This window comes from Pungitius pungitius, chromosome 2 (assembly GCF_949316345.1).
Source record: "Pungitius pungitius chromosome 2, fPunPun2.1, whole genome shotgun sequence".
NCBI lineage: Eukaryota > Metazoa > Chordata > Actinopteri > Perciformes > Gasterosteidae > Pungitius > Pungitius pungitius.
Window position 1 is genome coordinate 23367250 of NC_084901.1, and position 15684 is coordinate 23382933.

The window sequence follows — 15684 nt, forward strand, 5'->3', positions numbered from 1 at the left end:
CTGGGAACACAATTTCCAACTAATCCTTCGTTTCTTTCTTTGTATATGTTTTGCATGCATGTCTAGATGGGGTTAGGCAACGTTAAGTTTAAAGACAATACAATTAGGCACTCATCCCTCACTTTCTAAAAGAAGCTGTTGAACTCTCTCCAATGTGTCACTACATAACCCACGAAAGGACACAGACAGAAAAAGGGGGATGTAAGGTTGTGAGGTCATGCACGACCATAAGAGAAGAAATCAGGGCCGAGGAAGGCAGGTGAGAGGATATAAGACAAAACACCAGAAAAAGGATCCTACAAAGCGGTGATAAAGAGAGAAAATAAAGAGCAGGGAAAGGGGGAAGGAGAGGCAGAAACGAGAAAGAGAGAGAATAGAGAGCTTTCGTCCACATGGTCCTCAGCTGTGTAAACTGAAGGTCTCTGCTGCTTCTCCGATTCCCTCGAAGAAGGGGGATATTTATAGGACGCTGGCAGTGGCAGTGAATGGACCCTTGCTCTGTCACCCCCACTAATATTATTATTATTACTTTATATGCTCAAAAATGGAAAATGTCAGCAACCTGAGAGGCCTACAGAGACAGAGCTTGCATGTCCTGTGCCTCCATCCCCGTCAGTGGATGTGTGTGTGTGTCCATGTAATCATGTTCGTGAGAAAGTGTCTGTCGGTGAGACTAAGGCATTTAACGGGGAAGGGGACAACTGCAAAGACAGAATGAGAGAGGAGAGAAAAACAGGGAGAAGTTGGCATCTATTAAAGGGTGTAACCTGATCTACAGAACTTATTAGAGCTGTCAAAAAGTGAGAGAAAAGAGAGGGAGAGAGAGGGAGAGAAAAAGAGAGAGAGGTGGAGTAGGGCTAGACAGACACAGACATGAGCACATATTCCAGCTCCAGATTATAAGATTCCCGCAAATTGTAGACGTGTTGGAACAGACTACACACACATGCACATACGCTCACACACACATACACACACACACACACACACACACACACACGTCCAGGTCCACCTGGTAACAGATGCAAACTCAGGCACACATGCAGAAACACAAACAGTCTGATAGACATAACAGACGTGCACGCGCATGCACACATACTGGGAAAGGAGGGAATACCGGAGGGAACAGGTGGGATTGGCGATAGCAATCTATCAGGACGACTTTGATCTTCCCCATGCCTCTGTCCCCACTGTTCACATGCACATAGAAATGGATTAGGCCGGTCTCCAATTAACCATAATGTGCATATATATATATCTATGCACGGCGAGATGCGATAACAGCGCCGCTCCAAAGGACACGCACAAAGGAAAATTGTAGTCGTGATGGAGTGAGTGTTGACATCAGGTAATATGAGCTCCAGCTGATACGCCACACTGCCCAATGCTTCCCTGCGTTCTGTCCAAAGTAAAGCAGAGGCATCTTTCTTTCTTTTTTTGTCAGAGCGCCATGTTCAGTGACAGATGGTCATCTGAAGGTGGCAGTGTTGAGAGATGCTCCAGGGAGGTGAGTTGCACTACACCTGAAACTTAAACAATACCACAGGGATGTTTTGAAACTAGATAGGTGAAAGCAAACAACTTTTGCAATACAGTGTCATTTAGCCATTTGACCTGTTATAATGATTTTCAACAAGGTTATCTGAGATGTGAGGGAAGTAAGAAAAATAGGAAGAAGGAAGGGAAGAAGGAAACAGGGGGGAAGAAGGATTAGGTTAGGGAAGAAGGAGACAGAGACATGGCTCTGGCATGAATGAAGTGTGCACTGAGGACAGAAGTCAAAGCTCACATGTGTGTGTGGTTGTGTGTCGTAAGGCGGACTCAACCTGAAGACACATTAAACATTATCATTCAGTACAATGTCTCATCATTCTCAAGGAAGAAAACATCCGAATATCCATAGTATCAGCCAAGTCCTGTGTGTGCATGTGTACGTGTGTGTGTGTGTGTGTGCATGTGTACGTGTGCGTGTGTGTGTGTGTGTGAGTACCGATGCTCAAACAGAAGAATGGCCCATGCCTTAAGGGCACCAAAGACATCTGATGGATAATCTACATTAACATGAATGTGCCTGCATGAAACCCTCTCAATACCAAAAACTCTCTAACACACAACTTCTCCTATTTCGTCCCTCCTCATCACCCTCTACATCTTTCTTCCAACTCTGTTTCCTTCCTCCACCTCCCTATTTCTTCCAGTTCTTTTTTATTGGTAGGCAGGAACATGTTAATGACCCCTTTGGTAATTAGCTACTTGAAAGCATGAAAAGTCGTGAATGGAGGCCTGCCCCATGAACAGGTCTGCATATAAACACGGTGGTCAGCTCACACAGTGCGCTGCCTGGCCAAAACATGAGCAGCGATCGAGACAACGTTACACACACACACACACGCACACAACAGTAAATCGTGACGGAAACCGTTTGCAGAAATTATTCATTTCCCTCCTTTTTTATGTTTTCCTTGAACTGACTGTACACCCCTCCCTCTCCCCAGTCTCCCTCCTTCACCCTCACTCTTTCCTTCTCACATTCCACTCTTTTTTGCATATCTCTTACCCCCCTTTGCACTATACCTCACCACTTTTAAATCAAATCTCATTCCCTTTCTCATTCTCTCTCTCTCTCTCTCCCCCTCTCCACCTCATTCCTGCCCTCCCCTCACTACCTGACATTGTGGCTTGATGCCCAATGAGTCACACCTCTGCTAAAATCATCAGAGATGGAGGGAGGGAGGAGGGAGCAAAAGAAAGAAATCGTCAAGGAGAGAGAAAAAGCCGGAGAGTGTGACACAGAGAAAAATATAGAAAATAGAAATGGGAGGAGAAAAAGTTAGAGAAGCAGAAAGAGGGAGCCTCCGGGGAGAGAAAAGGAGCATAGAGTGCGCTTAACTTTTTGACTCCAGTAGTCAGCGTGTGCTTGTCAGTAACAGTTAGTCTGTCTACAACAACGCTTTCCACACACAGCATGGGCACACAACGCATGCCCAAATACTCACGCACACACGTCCATACACAAACATAGCCATGCCATGACATCTTGCATGAGCCCACCTGCATGCTAAGCAGCCATACACACATAGCAATCAGACATGCAAACACATCAGAGTAGAACGTGTGGCTGCGGCCCTGCCTCTCTACATCAGCCTCCCCCACCCTCTCTTACCGTTGCCCTTGGATACCACACAAACACTCCCTGTTGGGCAACACTAGGAATCAGGAGAGGACGTGCATAGGTCACACAGCTCCCCGAGCGCCTCAAGTTTAAAAGCAGTTGTATGTGAAAGATGTGTGTTTTTACTAAGGGCTTCTGCAGAACCAGTTTCAAGTGTTCCCTTGAAAGCAGTGCTCTTATTCCTCGATGCTGCAGGAAACACATGTGACTATGGTGGAGTTGTGGTTTGTGTAAATTGTCTCAAAACCAAGAAGGGAAAGAGGCAATCTACAAAAAACAAGCAATACAAAATGGAAGGATAAAAAAAGTACGAGGTTTCCCTCGCCGTCTGATTTTAACTCATGCAAACCCTTATCCATGATCAGGAACCTTCCCTTGCTCCACACAATGGAGGCGCAAGCTTTAACAAGGCTTGTTTTTTACGAACCCCGAGGGAGCGCGGCATGTCACTGTGTGCCATGTGCCTATCATCATTCAGCCAGTTCTGTGCCTCACTCAAACACGCTTTAGCTTCTTCACATGAACATGAACCGTTTTTGGTGTCTAATCGATATATCTGCTGAAATGTAAATCAATGCATTGGTTCTGGGGTCTTTTAGATCATCTGGTTGGCTTATCACCACATGTCCAGATGGAGGAAAACCATGTTGGTTTCATGTTTCCTTTATCTTGTGTTTTGCACTGAGGGATTTGTTTAGATTTTTGGGAAACTGAAAGACTATGGCTGAAGACCTTAGAACCTGGTACAATCTATTCTGCTTTGATACGGTCAATCCTAACCGAAGCCCCGAGCTTAGGAAGCGGAACAGGCCTTTACCCATAGCTGTAATGTTTTTAAAGCCATACCAGCTAGCCACAAAGCTCCTTCTGCCCTTTGTACAGAACACACCAGACAACCCCTGGAAGCCATCCACTGCAAAGCACATTCCAAAAGTATTGTTTTTTCTTCTTTCTTTAAGTGTGGGATGGGGTCGAAACAACAATTACGGTAAAATGTGACTAATATGTCACAGACATCCTGGGGTGTTTTTTCTAACCTAGCCTTTTCCATCCATCCACTTCTCTCTTCTTGATAATTATTCACTTCAAACCCCTGTAATTACAAACAAAAGCACTGACTCTTCTCCAGCTGAAACATTGATAATGATGGAGAGTAGTTAGTGTGTGTGTGTGTGCGTGTGTGTGTGCCTGTGTGCGTCTTCATCAAAGCGGCGTTGACGTTGATGGGTGTAGAGAAATATGTGGAGGACAGAGAGGATTAACACAATCTGGGCATGAAGCCCCACAACTGAGAGAATGGTGTGTGCATGTGTGTGTGTGTGTGTGTGTGTGTTGACTCTGTCTTGATAGCAATGATCCAGCACACAGCTGCTCCCAAAGCTTGGCATTTAAATGAAGCAAACCGAGACTTGGACCAAATGCAATACAGACACAGTACAACACACACATATAGAAAATATTTGAGGAGCAGCAGCAGACTCAAGAGCAGGTTGCATTCATCCTTGGGCTGTAAACAACATGGCTGTGATAGGCATCGAGTGTGTGTACTTACGGTGGGAGGGGGGGCGGTGATGTGACTTTTGAAATCACACCTGAACTTTAAAAACAAAAGAGATGGACATCATTTGACTACGAGGAAGCGCGAGGTGCGTGTGGGATGTTGTCTCTCTGTACTCGACGCTCGTTTACCATGAACCGGCTGTGCAGCTGAGCTGTAGGTGCGACACACACTTTTCACAGGGGAACACAGAGAGTGAGGCGCAGTTGCATATAGGCCACATGCACGCATGGCTGCGAGGAACAGAGAATGTACTGCCTGGTTGTGTTTGGAGCGGGCCCAGGCCAGAGGAGCTCAAAGCACTGAATGTCATCATCAGAGCTGTCGGAGAGCCAAGCGGTAATCACACCCAGATCACCTACACACTCACGCCAACTCACAACACCAGTCACCCCAGAGTGGTGTGTGTGTGTGTGTGTGTGTCTGTGCGTGTGTGTGTTTGTCAAAAAGCAAGCATGATTGAGAAGGGGAAAGAAAAAAAGAAAGACAAGAAGTGTGTGTAAATGCAACAAGTATGCATCCTGTGTTACCTTAAAAAGTGTGTGTGCGCTTCGGCGAGCGTGTGGTCATAGTGAGCAGTGAGTGAGTGAAGGCTATGAATGCATGTGCTGGAGAGGAGGCTGGACTTTTTCTCTCCTCTTTCTTCCTCCCTCACTCCATGTCAGTCTTATATCCCACCCCTCGATTTTCCATTTTTACATTCAGCTCCAGATGTGTAGGCAGTGAAATATTAAATTACAGAAAAGAGCTTTTTTTTCTGCACTTTAGCTACATCAAAAACAAACCAGCCTCTGCTCTGCCCTGACCTGACACACACACTCACACACACACACACTCGCTAATGACATTTCAAACTGTGTGACCATACACGGCAAGTGAAAGGACCAAAGTACAGTAATGCTTGTACCTCCGGAGTGTACTGCTACTTTTTTCCAGTCAGTGCTTTGATGGTGTGTTCAGATGTATATAGTAGGATACTAGTGTGTACTATATATTATTTGTTTTAAGTTACGAAACTGTGTTTTAAAGGACAACCTTTTCCACTCACCGCATCAGAGTCAAGCCACAACCAATACAGCTGGATTCTTTGAGCAGAATTGGCTCAAGGTGCAGTCCCCCTGGACGCCACTAGATGCTGGCAAAAAGAAAGCCTTTACTGTACTGAAGTACAGACCCTTTAGTTACATATAAATATTAATGGTTTCATGTTTATTTATTTTTGCAGGTCGTGCCAACATTAGGAGCTGATTTTCAGTCGTTCGTTTTGATCTGAGCAGTTGACCCAGTTGTTTGTTGTGAAATTGAACGTTACAAAACGATTTGCATCCTCTTTTGCATGGCCATCATATGACAATTTGACTTTACATAGTGGGACAGGCACAATGGTATCAGTGATATCAATGATTATTGGTAGGAAATGTTTTCTTGATTGATTTAAATAATTAATGGTTATCACACTAACCTCATTGGCTCCACAGCAAATCTGGAGGAAAACAGCGATGGCAGCCACACTACCATGAAAACATTTAAAATAAGATAAGAAAGTAATGAGATAAAAAAATGGTTCTCTTTAAAGATGAGTGAAATAGGATGAATTTGTGTACCAGTGTGTTCGAGTCGGACATAATGATTTCAATCAACATATATTGGGTGCAGAAAGTGAAGGGCAGTGAAGCAACGTAATCAGGTTTTAGAAAGCACGCTACTTTCACCTACTATTAACAGTAAATTACAAATATACAAAATATTAAAAGATTTATGTAGGTAACTGCATGGAGGTCCAACAAAGAGCTTAATCGTTTCCTCTGCTTCATGTCAGGCCTCCTGATTATACAGCACCCAACACATGACAGGCAAATACATCTTTACTAGCAATCATTACAATGTCACACCACCCCCAAATATCTGTGACTCCCCATGCTGCACATATTGTTGTGAAAGTGTAGCCCCCTGCTCACCTTTTCCATAAACCTTTTAGCTCTGCCGGGATACACATGGCTTACTGATTGAGTGTAGACAACCTGATAGCAGTTTAGGATCACAGTAGAGTCAACACACTGTCAAATGCCATGCAATGAGCACCTCGACAGGGGAGAAGAGAGCAACATGTGAGCATATGCTGGGTGTGTGTATGTGTGTGCATAGTGAATGAGAGGGGTAAGTGTGAACTGACTGTGCATCTTGTGTGTACGTGTGTGAGTGTGTACGCGTGTCTGTTTGTGTGTGTGTGAGGGCTACCCTGCTCAGGGCATTGACTGAATTGTTTCCACATGCGTCTTAACGCAGAGTTTTGGGCGGGTTTGGAGGACAAGGGAGTAGAGGGGGCTGCTATGGTTGGTGTTAGTGTGTGTGTGTGTGTGTGTTGGGGTGGGTGGGGGGGGTCTCAGGTTACATAGCACCATGCAGCACATCTGGGCTATGAAGGCAGAACTAGATTTCCCATGACTGAAAACACAAAGTCTACACACACACTCAGGTGCGTCTGAACACACCTTGATGAGCCCAGATTGGAACACAAATATCTCTGATCTGCAGGTAGCGGGCAAGTGCACTTCCACTTTTACACACAAACACAGTTACAAACACAGTTACAACACACACCCAGCTACACACACACACACTATACAGCCAGCTACACGCTTCCTCTTTCATGTTATGCAAGCGCGGTTGTGTAGCCTTCTCTATTGCTTTTTAACCTTATCCTTAATACACACACAGACTCACACACTGATACACACATAAGCACACGCACACTCTCAAACACCACTTCTTCCCTGGCACAGCTGTCCCAAATGCTGCAGGGCACACGGGCGTTTCACTGGCATGACACATGGAAGGAAAATCTGAATGTGTTCTCACTAATCATTCCCCTACTCCAGCCATAGAGAGCGAGGGAACGAGAGAGAGAGGGTGATGTGGAGGGAGGACTGAAGGATGAGGAAGGACGCGTGCGTGGACTGAGCGACCTGTGTAGCAGGTGTTGAGAGGTGATGAGGCAGGAGACAATCAGCATCAGAGCGAACACACGGGAGGAAAGAGGGTCTGACGGTCCGGGATAAAAGCAGGTTAGGGGTGAATGGATAGGGAGAGCTGCTGGGAGGGAGGGACAGAGTGGGATGGGATACGTGGAGGCGGTACTATAAAAGTTTAATTGCCAACAGGTTTATTCATGTTAAAAGAATGAGAACAGAAGAAAGAGGGGGCTGAAACAGTATAATATCTGTCTAGAGCCCCTAAATCTAATTTACACAACAAATAGAAAGAGGAGAGAAGAGAGGGTAAAATCCGAGGGTAAGGGGGGGGGTGGGATGCTAATTTGCTACAGTTGGGCATGTCTGGCTTGAGATGAAAGAAGACGACGAAAGAGAAGCAGGGAGCAGGAGGGAGGGATGAGAGCAAAAGACAAGGAAGAGTGTGGAATCACAGAATGATAGATGGATGCATGAGAACACATGTTTGAAAGAATGTCATGTTATTTCCCCAAACACAACAGGATGAATGGATGCGAGGCTGAACGTTGGTAATCCATTTATTCTTCATTCACATGACAGTAGAGACACATTATTAGTGTTGAGATCTGTTGAGAATGAAGATTCTAGAACTGGGGGTCACTTCAATAGTTTAAAATATGAGTACATCTCATAACATGATTGAGTTAGTTGCCACCATCTCTCTTATTAATTCACATCCTTTCTTTAATCTACTTCAGTACATTAAATTACTTTTAAACGGCAAAAAAAAAAAATTCAGAGTTAATGGCGATGGGGCTAACACATGATTGACATTTGGTCAGTGGTTGCTCTTCATTGGGCTAAGTGTTGAAACATTTGAGAGGAAAGAATGTGAGCACAGTATTTCACTACTCCGGTCTTATTTATGCTTCAGCAGTATTTCTCCATCTGCAGATGCAAAGCCTTTTAATGGAATCCACCAATGATTCAGATCGGACTTTCCCAGCTGTGCAGAGGTTTGGCATTGTCAGACGTACTGGTGCAGGAACACTGGAACTGTTTTGACTTGTCGATTCCTTCCTGAATTGAAACTACTCGTAACCTCAACTGCAGAAATAAAAGGCTCAACATTCTCTCGGCCCCACAGCGCAAAATGTACCTTGTACTCCTTCTGTTAAGGGCTGCACCCTCTGCCACTCACTTCACCCCATTTTGTCTCTCACTCTGTGTCTTTCCAAGTTTGCCTCCTGTCTCCCGTTCCATCACATTTTACACCTCCTCCCTTCCTCGCCTGCGTTTTCACTTACGCGCGTGTGGAGAGCAGAACCCAAATGTCACAGAGCAAACATGATACCGAGTGAATAGGTCAGCAAAGTCCAGAGAAAGGTCAGGGTGTTTCTTGTTGCTCAAACCAAAGGTAGGGACATTCTGAAAAAAAGAAGTCTCTCTCCCTCTGTAACGCAGACACATGTCTCCAGGCTGATACAGCATCTGTGCTTTGTTAAACATATTACTGTTACGCAAGAATCCGGGCCAAAGAACAACAACACTTGCTAAATATTTTGTTTATTGAAGTAAAAAATGCATTCAATTGCGGTCATGAATCCTGCTTGAAAACCCTTCACTCTGATTAATCATGAAAACAAAGCAGCCTTTACAAGGAAAATAAACCCAAGGCGGACCACTGGTGAAGAAAACGCCTTTGGTGTGTACCTGACTGTGTTTGGACTTGGGCCAGAACCAGGCCAGGAAAGCGGGTCAGAGGGTGCTGTTTTGTTGGAGATCTGTTTGGAGTCTGCACTGTGTGTGTTTCAGTGTTCAGCCAGGTTTAGCCCGTCTCCGATTCACAAACATTTAAGGCTCCCGACGCTGCACGGTCTCATTTTTCATTTAGTCGCAGCCCAAGGCCATGTCCCAGATTAGGGAGTCCTGCACAGCACACGGGCCGCAGCGCACCAAGCTGCTTCCCCTCCTCATCGTCTGGTCTGGTCTGAGGAGATGAGGACCTGCCGGTGACCCCGTAGCCTGCAAAACACACATTCACATTCTTCCACATCTCTATACGCACGCTCACACACACACACACACACATAAACCTTAGCAGAGCGCAGACATATTTCTGCTCACGCACACAAACACACACAAGGGAGCCAAGAAAACACAGACAGATAGGCAGACAGGACACACACACGCAGACAACATGCGGAACAAGCCGTCTAAATCCACTAATGCGTAGAGATCTGCAGAGACAGACAGGTATCACACAGCAGCCACCGAGAACGCAAACAGATTACACACACTGCAGTACACAGTTGTGCGTTTAGTAAGATGTAATTTGTGACCCACACACCTGATACTTACATTCACTTGCATTCCCAAACAAACATAAACATACATGCGTGCACGAGCGTCACATGTGAACCTACGCATACACACCATAGCAGGAATGTCTGAAAAGGTACACACAGGGTAGATGCAAGTGTGTGTGTGCCCCGAAAACACCCACCTTTGGTGTCAGACTAGCCCACGTTACTCTGTCAGTCTGTCCCATTTAAAGTTAGTGCTGCTTGTGAAGAGGACCTGACAGACAGAGAAAAAACACACCCGCTCACAGTGCGATGAGAACCCTGCTGGAGCAGAAGACCTGAGTAAGCTGAATTTATCCCTGCTCCTCTTTCCTATTTTCCATCTGCCTCAGCGCAGGAGGAACCTGTGTGGGGAAAAAATAATGCCCAACACACACACACACACACACACACACACACACGCCACGCTTCAGTTTCTCTACTCGCTGTGACACTTCTTTAAGCACACACAGGCCCCCGCACACACAATGGTACGCCACTGCGTCAGTCTCTGCAGTTTCCCCTCTGCTTTCTAATCGTGGATTTCTTTCCAGGCAGCTCTCCGTATTCTGTCTTTACTCAGTCTCCCAATTTGCTCAGCTGAAGGCCTTATCTCCCATCGACTCCACCGCACATCCCCCCCCCCCCATCGCAATCCCCTCGTTCCTCAATCCCTTTGTCGTTTCTGTGGTACTGTGTGGTTGACCAACAGCCAGGGAGAGACAAGTGCAGGAGTGGCGGCCAAACTTGCCTGCCTCTCCGCCCAAATTACATGGGACAGTCCCAATTACCCTGTGGCCAACCAAAGCATTTCCTGGGTTAGCGCTGGTGACGCGTCCCCCCGCCCCCTCCTCCCCCCACAACCCCCTCCCCTTTGCTGTGGTTACAGGGGGTGTCATTAGACGCTTGTTTTACTGCAACCCCAAGAACGTGCCCGCTGGCCGCATCCACGCCACGGGAAGCACTGCAACGTTCCAATAACTTTGCAGGGTTTGATGGATGACAAATGGGAGAATGTTAGGGGTAACGCTGGAGCCCGTAGTAAATTCTTACTGGCCAAGGGGGAGATGCAAAGGGAACATTGAAGGGAAAATAAGAAATTCTAGAAAGCACTGCTATGACTTCTGGGAAGCTGATAGCTTTGAGATATTTTGTGGCATTCATAGTGCTGGGGAGGAGGGCTTTTTGGACAGGTTATCCTGAATAAAATGCAAGGTGCAGATGTTGAGCGAATAAATCATTTTTTCTGAGAGGTGTGGTTTAGACTGCAATACTGGAGAGAAGTTTGACAAAGCAGGTTGCAGTAACGCCTTCTGTTGCCCCCCTTCCAAGGCTCCAAGGCTTTTTTTTTTTACTTGAAGGTTTAGGTAGCTGGCGTTAACCGAAAAGATGAGTCCCAGGATTGGAAAGTAGGAAAACTTAGAAGGGAAATAGTAAGCGATTGACGCACGGGAAGAGGGTTTTGGAAGGGTTTTCTGGCAAGAAGCAGAGTGACGTAATGGATGTGCGGCGAGAGGGATTAGCCGAGGGACAGAGATGAAGGGATGCTCTGGTGTCACCCGTCCTCGGTCTCACTCTGTCCATCACTCACCGGGAGCATCGCTGGGCTGCAGAGAGGCAGCTGTGCATGTCCACATGTGTGTGATCAACTTGTTTGCATACCACTCAAAGTCTGTTTATGCGCATGTGTATTGTATGGAATCTTTCAATATTAATGCGCACCATGTGTCTGTGTGCAAAGTGTTCGTTTTATATATGTATGTAGTGTGTGTTTAATATGTGTGTACATTCAATGTGTCTGCTTCTAGTTGCCCATCTGGTGCTGCTATGCTGGTCTGCTCAGCCAGCTCTCTAATAGCTCCAATAAGCCTGTGGTTTGCTGCCTCATACACACATGCACACATACACTCGCCTTTATTCACACATATGAATACACACACACACACACACACACACGTACTTAAACAGATAATGCCAACCTTTACACACATCAACCTCTTGCTGTTTTTCATCTTCCAAGAGAAATAGGCTTTATTTACTTTACTTTACTCTATTTTGTGGCCAGACAGTCTGCCAGTAAAATGAAGAAAATGAAATAAAAAGAGTCAAAGAGCAAAACCGAGGAGGGAGTAGAAGGGCTAAAGATAGGCGAACAACACATGGGGACAGAGGGAGGAGTGGTGGACAAACAAGAAAAGAACGAGCCAGAAGGAAGTACAGGTCGAGAGAGGTTTCGTTGGTGGATGTCGAGTAGCGAGATGTGGTTTAGTTACCGTCTGTCTGTGGCTTGTGTGGGTTGGGCTGAGACGAGCTGGCAAACAAACGCGCGCAGGAAAGTTGTTGAATTCAATGTAAGCATTTTAAAACACACTTTTTTTTTTAAATATCATATCTTCCAAGTGATTTCTGTCCACGCTGAGTTTTGTAAAAGTGTCTCATGAGACAAATTAAGGTTCTTTTCATCCATTTGAAATATTTTGAGCTGTGTTTATTTGTCCAGCTCTGCTGGAGGGTTCGCTGGGCTCCGATGAGTAGCAGAGTGTCTTTCTAGCAGAGTCACACAGTTCCAATAAACGAAGAACTCATTTACATTTGAGGGGGTGGGGGGGGGTGAAGAAAACACCTCTTCAAATATGCCTTCTAAGTCATTTCTACCCAGAGAAATATTTCTACACATGAAAACAGGACAAATTGTCAACTTAACTTTGACGTGATTCCCCTGGATGTGGGGGATTAAGCTCAGATTCAAAGCCAGTTTGTTCCAGTTTATCCAACAAAACAGGTCTCTCTTCAACTAGATGTTTATTTGAATCCCCTTGGGATAAGCCAGGTGTTGCCAGTGTACACAGGCCTAATGGGGTTTTGGGAGTTTACGTCAGAGTGCAGACTACAGGTGCTTGTAGGAGTGTGCTGCACTGCTTCGAAGATAAGATGCTGAGATGGGAGGTGAGCATGTGTCCCACGACCCTTGAGAAATATTGTCAGCACAGAGATAGAGACAAAAAAATGGACTGATTGAGTGACAGATGAACACATACACAAAAACACACACACAAAAAGACACACACAAACACACACACATACTGCCTGCCAGCCATTATGAAGGCCAAGGTTGCCACAGTTACCTGCTCTCTCTTTCGGTTCCTTCCTCGTTTTCATCCCTCTCTCCCTCCCTTGTCTTCTGTTAATCTGTTCCAGAGCATTGTGATCACATGGAAAAAAAACATAGCAAGTGCACATATTTCCCCCTTAGCCAAGAGTGAGCTAGAGGGTGGGGGGAGAAAAAGAGCGAAATAAACTGTTTATTCAAAGGCAGCGCTGAGCCCTTTTGTTGTGGTGGGGACCTGTCTTTTATTAGCAGCCTGAAAAGCCTTCAAAGGCTGGAAAGACAGAGGACATGCCAACAGACGAGTGTATACAAGGCAGAGGAGAGAGGAAGGGAAGGGGAAGGGGGAGTAGGGAGGGAAAGGCGGGGGGCATGATGGGGACAGGGCAAAGAGGTTTAAGGTTTAGAAGTTTAGAAAAGGGCAAACTCAGAGGGTCTTGGGACGTGAATGGACAGAAAGGTCTCGAGAATGGAAGGGAGGGAGAGGGGGTGGCGGGGGGGTGACAGAGAAGGCGATGGAGGGTTGAGAACTTGAGGTTGTTCAGTGAGGACCAGCTAGAAGGAAAGGGGGAGTACTGGGACAGTTCCAGATGGACCAAAATATGGGGAAACTGTTGAGAACTGATCTCACATGTTTGCAGCTTTTTACACTGGCAGGACTTTCACAAAGACTTGTAACTGATTTTGTCAGTGTGTGTGTGTGTGTGTGTGTGTGTGTGTGTGTGTTTGTGTGTATGTGTGTGTGTTTGTGTGTGTCTACAAGGGAGATTAAGAGCAGAATTATGTTTTATATCAGATTTTGAATTTAAAGTGTGTGTTTGTCGGCTTCCTGTGCGGCTGTCTAGGTGTGTGAGTAAACGTATGTGTGTGAGGGAGATGGATGCATCTGGGGATAGCTTTGAGAGGCAAAGGAGACATTCCCTCATTGCGTAACTCCATCTCTCTTATCTCTGCTCTCATAGCAAACTGTCAATGCTGCATTCCCATCTCTCTCTCTCTGTTCTCTCTTTCTCTTTCAGGATCACGTTTTCAGGGTAACAAGCTTTTAGCTTTTCTCACCTCTTATCCTGCTTTCCATCAAATCTACTGAGTATTCAAGATGTTTGTCTACTTTGGAAACGTGACGGTAAAGTGATGTGGCAACTATGATCCAACTTTGTGTGTGGAGGTGTGTGTGTGCGCACACGATTAAAATATGCTGATGGTATGAACTTTGCATATATGTATGTGTGCTTAATGCGTGCAATCTATTTTAATGTTTATGTGCTGTTTGCGTGTGTGTGCACTGTGCACGGTGACCGCTCTTGAAGCCGAATCAAAGTGCTCTGCTTTCAATAAAGTCACAATCAGCAAAGTGGCAGCAAGCAGTGACATCACTGCAGCTGGGTCCCCAGCTGGAGCCCAGAAAGGACTTTGGCAAGTGTGTTTGTGTGTGTGAGTGAGTGAGTTAGTGAGTGTGGACGTATGTGTGTAACAAAGTCAAACACCAGTATATGCATAGTTTATTTGTTATATGCATATTTCATGCAATTCGTAAACTCTGTGGCCAAGCAAAATGCAAGCTGGCCCATGCAAAGGTAGAACCTTTCCTCACAGTGCTCACGAGCGTGTGTGTAGGTGTATGTGTAGGGGTACATGTGTGCGTATATGTATGTGTATGGTGGCTGAGGGTGTAAGTGAGATTTCCAACCTCAGTCGTCCCCGTCAGTCTTTCTGCACATTCTGTGCCTTGTTTCTATTGGAGCAGACAGTGCTGCGGTGAGAAAAACAACAGGAATTTCATCTGCCATTGATTAAGCCCATTAACGGTGGTGTCTGATGTCTTTACACTCATTCCACACACACCGACATGCAGCTGCACTCACAAACACACAAAGTTACGCACACACGCCCTGCCTCCCCCAACATTAAGCCGCTACCAAGACTACCATACAGTAACGGACACACCATGGAATATCATCAAGAGCCACACCGTTAGTGTGTGTTTTGTGTGTGTGTGTGTGTGTGCGTGCGTGCGTGTGTGTGTGTGTGTGTGTGTGTGTGTGTGTGTGTGTGTGTGTGTGTGTGTGTGTGTATTTGTGTTGGGTGTGAATGGATTTTCACACGCTAAGTCATGCAAGCCGGAAAATACTGATCATAAACTTTCAACCAGCATGAGCAACCAACAACCCCACAGAGAGCTAACACACACATACACACGCTATGCTACTGGACACACAAGCACTGACGTGGTCCATGCACACACACACACACACACACACATTGTCAATTGAACTCATATGAAATAACTATGGTTTGAAACACACACTCATACACCACAACCACTGGCAACACGCTGCTACTTAGAATAAGGCGCAACCAGGCACTCCAAACTTACTAAACAAAAGTCTGATGGTGTCATTGTGGTATTTACCATTCCACCACGGTCATTTTATAAGCCTGCCTCACTGCTTTGAATGTGCACGCACTGTGAGTTCAGCATCGTGCTGAAAGCATGGTTCAAATAATTTGACAGGTCTTGGTTGAAAACAGAACTCCAGTTCTACAATTCC